The sequence below is a fragment of the Schistocerca serialis genome, unplaced genomic scaffold (assembly GCF_023864345.2).
Source record: "Schistocerca serialis cubense isolate TAMUIC-IGC-003099 unplaced genomic scaffold, iqSchSeri2.2 HiC_scaffold_1377, whole genome shotgun sequence".
Lineage (NCBI taxonomy): Eukaryota > Metazoa > Arthropoda > Insecta > Orthoptera > Acrididae > Schistocerca > Schistocerca serialis.
Window position 1 is genome coordinate 45,001 of NW_026047599.1, and position 12,500 is coordinate 57,500.

A 12,500-nucleotide genomic window follows, 5' to 3' on the forward strand; every position below is an offset into this window, starting at 1 on the left:
ACTTTGAAGTTTATGTTTGATGGCAGTTTCTCTCGACCGAAGTATTACGAAGTCGAACGATTTCTTGATGAAGACGTAAAATTACCCCCCACCGATATCATTGGTATCCATTTGTCTATTGTTAGTAGCACGGTTTATATCAAATTGCGTGACCCAGAATTGTGCGACAAAATCATCGAGTCATGTGGCGGTACTTATAAATTTCGACACAGTGACGGGAATGTGGGTGAGGTGACTGTTGTCCACGCTGGTCTTGGTATTCGCACCGTCAGAATTTTCGAGTTGCCTTTTGAAATCACGGCCGAACAAATTAATGCTTCTCTTAAGTCCTACGGCAAAATTATCAGTAACATTGCCGAAAAGTGGGCCTCGTTCCATAAGTACCCTGTCTTGAATGGTGTGCGGCAAATTAAGATCGAATTGCAACGGCATATTCCATCCTACCTAACGATTTGTGGCTATAGGGCGATAATCATGTATGAGGGACAGCCCCGTACATGTTCCGGCTGTAATTCCACAGGCCACGTCCGAGCACAGTGCATCCAACGACGTGTAACACAGCTGCCTGCGGGTGAACTAGCCACTCCCACGCAACCGACAATATTACCGACTACTTATGTAGCGGCGGTTCGTGCTAATACACCCACGGCGCCGGCTGTGGACGTGGGCCTTCGTGTGGCCGATATTACGAATGACGGAGATGTACCTATGGAAATATCTACCACTCAGGAAGCTTTGCCGGCCACTGGATTACTAGCCGCGGTGCCCCGTGACGCCTCACGTGAGGCAGCTCGGGTCGACGGCGTAGAGGCTGCTACTACCGATGTTGACAGACGGCAAGAGACAGGGACTCTTCCTCTTCCTTTAGAGAATGCGGAAGTCTCCGTCGGTAGGTCCTCCCCGAAAAAACACAAGAAACGTCGGATCGCTCGTCCTGAGGCAGCCCAATCGGCGCCCCTCTTGCGTGAAAAGGCCAAACAAGCAGGCCGCATGATCTACCATGACACTTCGGGGACCGACGATTGTCTTCCGTCGTTGGCCTCACCCATGACTATTGCCGATGATGTCTCCAACCTTGACACGGGGAGGGCAGAGACTTGTGCACCACCGCGGACGGACCAAGTGCCGGATGCGCAGGGTGACGACCCGCAATGCGGTTCCGGAACCGCCACAGCAGGCGCGACAACGGCTGTGTCTGTTGTCAATTGGGCGGATGACACTGAAGATATGTCCGGCACTCCCGACCGTGACGAACCGATGGCAACTGATGATACGCTGCCTACGCCCCGGCGCAATGCAGCTTCCACGGACGGCGACGTCTAGACTTATTCGACCTCCGAAGCGGACGACTGCTGAAGGGAGAAAAATCTTACCTGTTTCCATCTGCCGATGACCAGTCGTCCCATATCGCTCCGTTCACGACAATCCTATAAGATTTCTACTATGAATGTAAACCGCATTGTCTCTCAAGCAAAAATCCACAGCCTTCGACAGTATTTACGGGCCGCTGATATAGATATTCTGTTCGTACAGGAAGCAATGACTCCACTCCTAGCCGACGTCCCCGGTTATGACGCCATTGTGAATATAGGAACGGAGGCCGGTACCATCATTCTGTATCGGGAAGGCATTGAATGTTCTTGTTTGTCCATGTTACCTACAGGACGGGGCATTGCCGCCCAGTTCCATGATGTACTCCTTCTTAATGTGTACGCTCCTTCCGGTTCCAGCGCGCGAGCGGCGAGGAAGGAGTTTTATACTGGAGAGATAGCGCCTTTAATCACCGACTTGCGTCTGCGTATTATTATGGGTGGTGACTTTAACTGCGTTTTGCGCCGCTCCGATCAAACGCCGAATTTTAACTTCAGTCAGGAACTGCTGACACTGGTCACAGAATTGCAGTTAGTCGACACGTGGGAGACCTTACACCCAGATGATGTTGCCTTTACTCACTTTACGCCGACGTCTTCCAGCAGGTTAGATCGCATCTATGTGCACCGCGGTCTTTTAGCCGACGTGGGAACTTGCGAATATTGGCCCGTTAATTTCAGTGACCATATCGCTTACCACACCGTCTTTAATCACTCACCGCAGAAGGTTTACAGAGGCTTCGGACGATGGCACCTCAACTGTCGCCTCTTACAAAACGCCACTTTAGAGCGTGAGATACGGTCGGTTTGGCATTCCGTAACATCACGCAGGCCCACGTACCCCACGTGGATTGATTGGTGGACGCTTTATGCAAAGAGGAAACTCATTACTTGCCTCAAACACCACGCCAGGATTCGCGCGCGCGGTGAGCAGGAAATCACTGAATTCTATTTCTGCGCCCTGCGAGAATTGTACCGGGATTATCATCAGGTGCCTAATAACATCACGCACGTACGCAGACTCCAAGCGAAAATTACATCGTTAATGGGACGGAACGCTATCGGCCACCAGATTCGTGCACGTGATTTCACCAACTTACCGCAACAGCAGACGTCTGTTCACCATATCGTCCAACAATTACATGCGGCGCGCAGGAAACTTATTCATAAGTTGCAAGATGCCGACGGTGCCTTTTATACCCAACAACGCGACATCAAAAACCATGTTGCCCACCACTTTGCCGCACTTTACACCCGTGCGGGTGTACCACATGAGAAAGTGCGAGAATGGTATCACTCTGGACACCCACCGTACCGCATTACCGACGACCACAATCGGGACTTGCTCGCTCCCTTTACCACCGAAGAACTAAAGGATGCCCTGCTTGCCGCACCACGAAATAAATCTCCGGGCACGGACGGGCTCCCTGTCGAGTTTTACGTCAAATATTGGTCTATATTAGGGGACGGACTCACGGAGATGTACAATGAAATACTACGTGGGATTGCTCTGCCCCAAGCCTTCACAGAGGGGTTAACTGTTTTACTACCTAAGACGCCGACGCCGACCACCACCAAAGATCTGCGGCCCATTACTTTGCTTAATGCGGACTTTAAACTTCTGACGCGCGCCCTCAATGCCCGATTACAGCAGCTGTTACCCGATCTTCTGGGACCATACCAAATGAGTGCGATCCGTGGCCGCTCACTGTCCACCATTTTGGCGCTGTATCGGGATCTAGTCTCCCTCACCTGGGACACCCGCACTCCAATGGCCATAGCATTCCTCGACTTTGACAAGGCTTACGATCGGGCTGACTATCGTTATCTCAGTAGCGTGATGGAAACAATGGGCTTCGGTCTTAATTTTATCCACCTCATCAACAACTGTATCAGTGGTACACGTACACGGTTCCTGATCAACAATACATTGACGGAGTACATCCAGCTCTCACGGGGTATCAAGCAAGGCTGCCCTCTCTCAACGACGCTTTATGCGATCCTCATGGAACCCTTGTTGCGCCGCCTACATCATAGCCTACCTGGATTCCAGTTTTATGGTGTCAAGTCTGTGGTCCAAGCATACGCCGACGATGTCAGCGTGCTCCTTAATGATGTTCACGATGTCACCGCAGCGAAGTGCATTCTTGAGGAATTCCAAAGCGATAGTGGTGCAATGTTAAACGTCAATAAATCCGCCGTCTTAACGCTTGGTCAGGAACGACCGCTCACGGGCGACGCTTGGCTGCCCTGTGTACAGACTAGAAAACACCTTGGTCTCTACGTCACGGCCCGGCCACTGGACATGTCTCACAAAAATTGGATACCCAAAATTCAGGCGATAAAAGCACTCCTGCGTGACCAAAATATGCGACACCTCGATCGTTTGCAGCGAGCCTTTTTCGTCAATTCTTATGCCCTCTCCAAATTACAGTTTGTTGCCGCCGTCCTACCCATGCCAACCACAGTAGCAAGATCACTTCTAGCGGCGGCCGCCTGGTACGTCTGGAAGCTCAATATTTTTAAGGTTTCCTTCACTACGACAGCTTTGCCATGCGATATGGGAGGCCTCGGCTTGAAAAACCCCGGCATTCACGCCTTGGCTCTGTATCTGAAACGCTCATGGCGTATACTCACCGCCAGCGAAGACACCGTCACGAAGCGGCTCTATCAGCTGTTCCGCCCTCGCAACTTATCTCCGCCTGTGGACATTGGCCGCGTCAGCCCACACTTTCAGCATATAGCACTGTATTATCTAGAAAGTAGCTATCTCGACGACGAGCTTTTCAAGAAGCCGACAGTTCCACTGTACCGCCACTTACTTCGGCCGTCACTGCCTGGCCCCTTGGAAAAGAAGTATCCGGCTTGCAATTGGTCCCTCGTTTGGACTAACATTCATAATCCGACACTTCCGACAGATGTTCGCTCCAAATGGTATGACGTGGTCACTGAAACTGTACCGACGCAAGAAAAGCGACACAGGATTAATCTTGCACCGAGTCCCTACTGCGGCTTGTGCCACGTGGTGGCGACTATTGCTCATCTGTTTGTCTGCAAGGACCAAGTGCACATCTGGAACTGGACGCGCAAAAAACTCGCTGTGCTTAACCGGACTGCGCCTCATGCGATTCAGATCCCCGACATTCTGCGCCCAGATTTCCGACTTTTCCCAGCTGCCAAACATAACAGTTACCTATGGCTCGTGGGACATTTTATCAACTATATTCTGTCCGGCAGTGCCCCTAATGTCTTAGATTTTCAAGTCTATCTCTCAACACAACACTGGCGCACAACCAGCCAATATGGTCCCCGGTATCAGTCAACATTTCAACATTTTCTTCACGTCGTCCTTGGGATGCCATAGAACATGGCCAAGTGGGACATCTGTTACAACAATTCGTCATCCCTGTACTACAGTCGAAGGATATACTCTCTGCGAAGACACTCATTTGTCTCCTGGGTATGATGCATATGACAACGTCTGAATTTCACGAATTTTTCCTTCCCAGTAGCAGTTCTTCCGACAATATACATAATTTGGTGTATTTGAATCAACAAAAATGCAAACCCGAAGAAAGAAAACGAACAACGAAGATGGACAGAAGACAAACGACTAACCACAATCCAACGAACTAAGAGATTAAAGATTAAGGAACAAAAAAAAAAATATCATTTGGAAAATTTGTCAAAACAAACGAAAAACGATAAGGAACGAACCAAAAAAATAAAAATAAAAAAAAAATAAATTAAAAAAAAAAATGGATAAGGCGTCGGACTTCGGATCCGAAGATTGCAGGTTCGAATCCTGTCACAAAAAAAAAAAAAAAAAAAAAAAAAAAAAAAAAAAAAAAAAAAAAAAAAAAAAAAAAAAAGTGGTTAAGGCGTCTGACTCGAAATCAGATTCCCTCTGGGAGCGTAGGTTCGAATCCTACCGGCTGCGTGCGATTTTGCGTACAGAGGAGCAAACATTTTCGCACACATGTGACATGCGTGGGCGAATGCGGGTGCAAACCAGTGACGCCATTCTCAACAAGACGAAAATTTCCGTTTTAAGAATACTGAGTTTTCGCGACGACCGCTGCTTACTGTGGCTATCGGTTCACCTCACACTGACACTGACGCTGGGACTGCAGAAAGCCGTCGCTGAGATCGTGAGTTCACAGATGTGCTCGAAAGTGATGGACAGAGCGAACATTTCATTTTCTTTTTAAGAATCGCAATTTCCATCACTCGAGTGCGGCCAAAGCAGTGGTGCAGCGTTTCTTTTCTTAAGATCTCGCAGCTGCTTGGAGGTATGTCGATCGTTTTAAGACGACAGAAAACTAGCGTCAGCGGTGCGTCAGTGGGAAGTCGGTGAAGTCGCCATCGGAGCCATAAGCCAGTAATTACGACATACGAATCACTCGCGCACCGCGCAGCTGTACGATAATGCTCGTGCGTGGGCCCGCATAGCTGAGTCGGTAGAGCGCTAGGTTTTCAACCAAAGGGTCCTGGGTTCAAGTCCCTGTCTGGGCGAAAATTAATACACTTTCGTAACGGCTAATGGAAACCCTACAGAAAAGAGTGAGGCCACGCCGTTTTCTGCCATCAGATTGCTTCTAAAGATGGCGGTTTCAGTTGTCGGGAGTCGCTTCCGCCACCGGCAGTCGTGGCCGAGTGGTTAAGGCGTCTGACTTGAAATCAGATTCCCTCTGGGAGCGTAGGTTCGAGTCCTGCCGACTGCGAAAATTTTCTCGCTCTCAAAAGGCGGACGTTCAGCTGCATCCTAGCAGTTGCGTCACTACTAAACACGTGGGTCACCAGCAATGTGCAGTGCTATTTGATCCAGGGCGCAGCGTTACAGTCGCGCCCAGAAGCCGCAGCTCATCTCCGCGTCTCACAGCCGTCCACCTGGTGTTAGTACAAGTGTCGCCTCACTGGGCAGTGCAGATGTGTCCATTTTAGCTTGCAGACGATGACGTGTAGCAATTTATGAGCTAACGCAAGTCGTATGTTTTACCGTGTGTATCTGCTAGATACTGCCTCTCATACGGTGGAGAGACTCACTCCTTCTTGTGTCTCGTTCTCCGCACACGAGTTGCCCCTGGCATCGATATAGCACGGGTTTTCTAGCGTCAGCGAAGTCAATATTACACGAATCGAGTCGACATGTTTGCTTGTTACGATGACGGAAGAAGAAGAAATGTGTGTGGAACTTCACTGCATCGGCTGCACGCCTTTCAGCGCCCCTGTGTCTTATCAGACGAAGGTGACTGTGAAATTGGCAACGAGGCAGAGGTTAACGAACACATGCAAATGGCAACCTTCGACGTCAGCCGAAATAGCTCAGTTGGGAGAGCGTTAGACTGAAGATCTAAAGGTCCCTGGTTCGATCCCGGGTTTCGGCAGGTATTCGTTTTGATGCGACGCCAATGGAATTACTCTGCGTTTGTGATAATGCAACTACCGCTGACAACAAAAATGACTCTCTCCTGTAGCTGTTCTGGTTGTCTAGTGCATGCCATAAGAGGAACTCACTAGACAACTAACTCCCCTAGAAGCAAAAGAATTAAAAATATCCTACCGACTGCATTCCTTTTTCTGTGTCAGGTGGTGAAGAACGTCTTCAACGGAACCGTGAAATGAGCGAAAGCGTGGGAAACATTGCATTCGAAATGCTTGTGAATTTTCCAATTGCCCAGTGAGTGTCGACAAAACACGTAAATTCTCTGCTCCGACGTATGAGGCGTAACAACTAGTGCAATTTGTTGTTGCATCGTGTGCCAGCAGTCTTCGAGAGTGTGTTACGAGCTTAGCGTGATAAGTTTGTAGACAGCATGTAGGCGACGTTTTATTAGTAACGGCCCCATACAGCGATTGCACAACAGTAAAGGACATGAGTCAATGTATAGTTGTGCATTGTGGGAGGTTTTGCAGCCTCGTCTGAGCCCGGATAGCTCAGTTGGTAGAGCATTAGGCTTTTAACCTAAGGGTCCAGGGTTCAAGGCCCCGTCGAGGCGGAAATTTTAACACTTTGGTAGCGATTCGTCTGGTAGCGGTGGAAACGCTACGGAAAATAATGCAGTTACGCCGTTTACTGACACCACAGTGCTTTAAACGGTAGCAGTTGCATGTGTCGGGAGAACACCGCGCTAACGGCAGTCGTGGCCGAGTGGTCGGAACAGTCGAGGCGCGGCCGTCGTGCCAGTCGGACGTGCCTGGAGCGTTGTTTACGTGCTCAGCTGCGGCTTGCGGTGCGGCACGTGGTGAGTCGAGGGCCGTTGCGGCGCGCATTACATCTTGTTGTTAACGACTAGAACCTAACATGGATCATCCAGAGCGAAAAGATACTTTGAAGTTTATGTTTGATGGCAGTTTCTCTCGACCGAAGTATTACGAAGTCGAACGATTTCTTGATGAAGACGTAAAATTACCCCCCACCGATATCATTGGTATCCATTTGTCTATTGTTAGTAGCACGGTTTATATCAAATTGCGTGACCCAGAATTGTGCGACAAAATCATCGAGTCATGTGGCGGTACTTATAAATTTCGACACAGTGACGGGAATGTGGGTGAGGTGACTGTTGTCCACGCTGGTCTTGGTATTCGCACCGTCAGAATTTTCGAGTTGCCTTTTGAAATCACGGCCGAACAAATTAATGCTTCTCTTAAGTCCTACGGCAAAATTATCAGTAACATTGCCGAAAAGTGGGCCTCGTTCCATAAGTACCCTGTCTTGAATGGTGTGCGGCAAATTAAGATCGAATTGCAACGGCATATTCCATCCTACCTAACGATTTGTGGCTATAGGGCGATAATCATGTATGAGGGACAGCCCCGTACATGTTCCGGCTGTAATTCCACAGGCCACGTCCGAGCACAGTGCATCCAACGACGTGTAACACAGCTGCCTGCGGGTGAACTAGCCACTCCCACGCAACCGACAATATTACCGACTACTTATGTAGCGGCGGTTCGTGCTAATACACCCACGGCGCCGGCTGTGGACGTGGGCCTTCGTGTGGCCGATATTACGAATGACGGAGATGTACCTATGGAAATATCTACCACTCAGGAAGCTTTGCCGGCCACTGGATTACTAGCCGCGGTGCCCCGTGACGCCTCACGTGAGGCAGCTCGGGTCGACGGCGTAGAGGCTGCTACTACCGATGTTGACAGACGGCAAGAGACAGGGACTCTTCCTCTTCCTTTAGAGAATGCGGAAGTCTCCGTCGGTAGGTCCTCCCCGAAAAAACACAAGAAACGTCGGATCGCTCGTCCTGAGGCAGCCCAATCGGCGCCCCTCTTGCGTGAAAAGGCCAAACAAGCAGGCCGCATGATCTACCATGACACTTCGGGGACCGACGATTGTCTTCCGTCGTTGGCCTCACCCATGACTATTGCCGATGATGTCTCCAACCTTGACACGGGGAGGGCAGAGACTTGTGCACCACCGCGGACGGACCAAGTGCCGGATGCGCAGGGTGACGACCCGCAATGCGGTTCCGGAACCGCCACAGCAGGCGCGACAACGGCTGTGTCTGTTGTCAATTGGGCGGATGACACTGAAGATATGTCCGGCACTCCCGACCGTGACGAACCGATGGCAACTGATGATACGCTGCCTACGCCCCGGCGCAATGCAGCTTCCACGGACGGCGACGTCTAGACTTATTCGACCTCCGAAGCGGACGACTGCTGAAGGGAGAAAAATCTTACCTGTTTCCATCTGCCGATGACCAGTCGTCCCATATCGCTCCGTTCACGACAATCCTATAAGATTTCTACTATGAATGTAAACCGCATTGTCTCTCAAGCAAAAATCCACAGCCTTCGACAGTATTTACGGGCCGCTGATATAGATATTCTGTTCGTACAGGAAGCAATGACTCCACTCCTAGCCGACGTCCCCGGTTATGACGCCATTGTGAATATAGGAACGGAGGCCGGTACCATCATTCTGTATCGGGAAGGCATTGAATGTTCTTGTTTGTCCATGTTACCTACAGGACGGGGCATTGCCGCCCAGTTCCATGATGTACTCCTTCTTAATGTGTACGCTCCTTCCGGTTCCAGCGCGCGAGCGGCGAGGAAGGAGTTTTATACTGGAGAGATAGCGCCTTTAATCACCGACTTGCGTCTGCGTATTATTATGGGTGGTGACTTTAACTGCGTTTTGCGCCGCTCCGATCAAACGCCGAATTTTAACTTCAGTCAGGAACTGCTGACACTGGTCACAGAATTGCAGTTAGTCGACACGTGGGAGACCTTACACCCAGATGATGTTGCCTTTACTCACTTTACGCCGACGTCTTCCAGCAGGTTAGATCGCATCTATGTGCACCGCGGTCTTTTAGCCGACGTGGGAACTTGCGAATATTGGCCCGTTAATTTCAGTGACCATATCGCTTACCACACCGTCTTTAATCACTCACCGCAGAAGGTTTACAGAGGCTTCGGACGATGGCACCTCAACTGTCGCCTCTTACAAAACGCCACTTTAGAGCGTGAGATACGGTCGGTTTGGCATTCCGTAACATCACGCAGGCCCACGTACCCCACGTGGATTGATTGGTGGACGCTTTATGCAAAGAGGAAACTCATTACTTGCCTCAAACACCACGCCAGGATTCGCGCGCGCGGTGAGCAGGAAATCACTGAATTCTATTTCTGCGCCCTGCGAGAATTGTACCGGGATTATCATCAGGTGCCTAATAACATCACGCACGTACGCAGACTCCAAGCGAAAATTACATCGTTAATGGGACGGAACGCTATCGGCCACCAGATTCGTGCACGTGATTTCACCAACTTACCGCAACAGCAGACGTCTGTTCACCATATCGTCCAACAATTACATGCGGCGCGCAGGAAACTTATTCATAAGTTGCAAGATGCCGACGGTGCCTTTTATACCCAACAACGCGACATCAAAAACCATGTTGCCCACCACTTTGCCGCACTTTACACCCGTGCGGGTGTACCACATGAGAAAGTGCGAGAATGGTATCACTCTGGACACCCACCGTACCGCATTACCGACGACCACAATCGGGACTTGCTCGCTCCCTTTACCACCGAAGAACTAAAGGATGCCCTGCTTGCCGCACCACGAAATAAATCTCCGGGCACGGACGGGCTCCCTGTCGAGTTTTACGTCAAATATTGGTCTATATTAGGGGACGGACTCACGGAGATGTACAATGAAATACTACGTGGGATTGCTCTGCCCCAAGCCTTCACAGAGGGGTTAACTGTTTTACTACCTAAGACGCCGACGCCGACCACCACCAAAGATCTGCGGCCCATTACTTTGCTTAATGCGGACTTTAAACTTCTGACGCGCGCCCTCAATGCCCGATTACAGCAGCTGTTACCCGATCTTCTGGGACCATACCAAATGAGTGCGATCCGTGGCCGCTCACTGTCCACCATTTTGGCGCTGTATCGGGATCTAGTCTCCCTCACCTGGGACACCCGCACTCCAATGGCCATAGCATTCCTCGACTTTGACAAGGCTTACGATCGGGCTGACTATCGTTATCTCAGTAGCGTGATGGAAACAATGGGCTTCAGTCTTAATTTTATCCACCTCATCAACAACTGTATCAGTGGTACACGTACACGGTTCCTGATCAACAATACATTGACGGAGTACATCCAGCTCTCACGGGGTATCAAGCAAGGCTGCCCTCTCTCAACGACGCTTTATGCGATCCTCATGGAACCCTTGTTGCGCCGCCTACATCATAGCCTACCTGGATTCCAGTTTTATGGTGTCAAGTCTGTGGTCCAAGCATACGCCGACGATGTCAGCGTGCTCCTTAATGATGTTCACGATGTCACCGCAGCGAAGTGCATTCTTGAGGAATTCCAAAGCGATAGTGGTGCAATGTTAAACGTCAATAAATCCGCCGTCTTAACGCTTGGTCAGGAACGACCGCTCACGGGCGACGCTTGGCTGCCCTGTGTACAGACTAGAAAACACCTTGGTCTCTACGTCACGGCCCGGCCACTGGACATGTCTCACAAAAATTGGATACCCAAAATTCAGGCGATAAAAGCACTCCTGCGTGACCAAAATATGCGACACCTCGATCGTTTGCAGCGAGCCTTTTTCGTCAATTCTTATGCCCTCTCCAAATTACAGTTTGTTGCCGCCGTCCTACCCATGCCAACCACAGTAGCAAGATCACTTCTAGCGGCGGCCGCCTGGTACGTCTGGAAGCTCAATATTTTTAAGGTTTCCTTCACTACGACAGCTTTGCCATGCGATATGGGAGGCCTCGGCTTGAAAAACCCCGGCATTCACGCCTTGGCTCTGTATCTGAAACGCTCATGGCGTATACTCACCGCCAGCGAAGACACCGTCACGAAGCGGCTCTATCAGCTGTTCCGCCCTCGCAACTTATCTCCGCCTGTGGACATTGGCCGCGTCAGCCCACACTTTCAGCATATAGCACTGTATTATCTAGAAAGTAGCTATCTCGACGACGAGCTTTTCAAGAAGCCGACAGTTCCACTGTACCGCCACTTACTTCGGCCGTCACTGCCTGGCCCCTTGGAAAAGAAGTATCCGGCTTGCAATTGGTCCCTCGTTTGGACTAACATTCATAATCCGACACTTCCGACAGATGTTCGCTCCAAATGGTATGACGTGGTCACTGAAACTGTACCGACGCAAGAAAAGCGACACAGGATTAATCTTGCACCGAGTCCCTACTGCGGCTTGTGCCACGTGGTGGCGACTATTGCTCATCTGTTTGTCTGCAAGGACCAAGTGCACATCTGGAACTGGACGCGCAAAAAACTCGCTGTGCTTAACCGGACTGCGCCTCATGCGATTCAGATCCCCGACATTCTGCGCCCAGATTTCCGACTTTTCCCAGCTGCCAAACATAACAGTTACCTATGGCTCGTGGGACATTTTATCAACTATATTCTGTCCGGCAGTGCCCCTAATGTCTTAGATTTTCAAGTCTATCTCTCAACACAACACTGGCGCACAACCAGCCAATATGGTCCCCGGTATCAGTCAACATTTCAACATTTTCTTCACGTCGTCCTTGGGATGCCATAGAACATGGCCAAGTGGGACATCTGTTACAACAATTCGTCATCCCTGTACTACAGTCGAAGGATATACTC

The 12,500-nt window shown here is 50.2% G+C and overlaps 3 non-coding genes across 3 annotated transcripts; all 3 read left to right on the top strand.

The window, feature by feature from the left end:
- Positions 1–6,012: 6,012 nt before the first annotated feature.
- Trnas-uga (transfer RNA serine (anticodon UGA)) lies at positions 6,013–6,094 on the top strand. The gene has a single exon. It is a non-coding gene; the product is annotated as a tRNA-Ser (tRNA).
- A 590-nt stretch (positions 6,095–6,684) lies between these two features.
- On the top strand, positions 6,685–6,757 carry Trnaf-gaa (transfer RNA phenylalanine (anticodon GAA)). The gene has a single exon. It is a non-coding gene; the product is annotated as a tRNA-Phe (tRNA).
- Positions 6,758–7,296: 539 nt separating this feature from the next.
- Positions 7,297–7,369, top strand: Trnak-uuu (transfer RNA lysine (anticodon UUU)). The gene has a single exon. It is a non-coding gene; the product is annotated as a tRNA-Lys (tRNA).
- Positions 7,370–12,500: the final 5,131 nt, after the last annotated feature.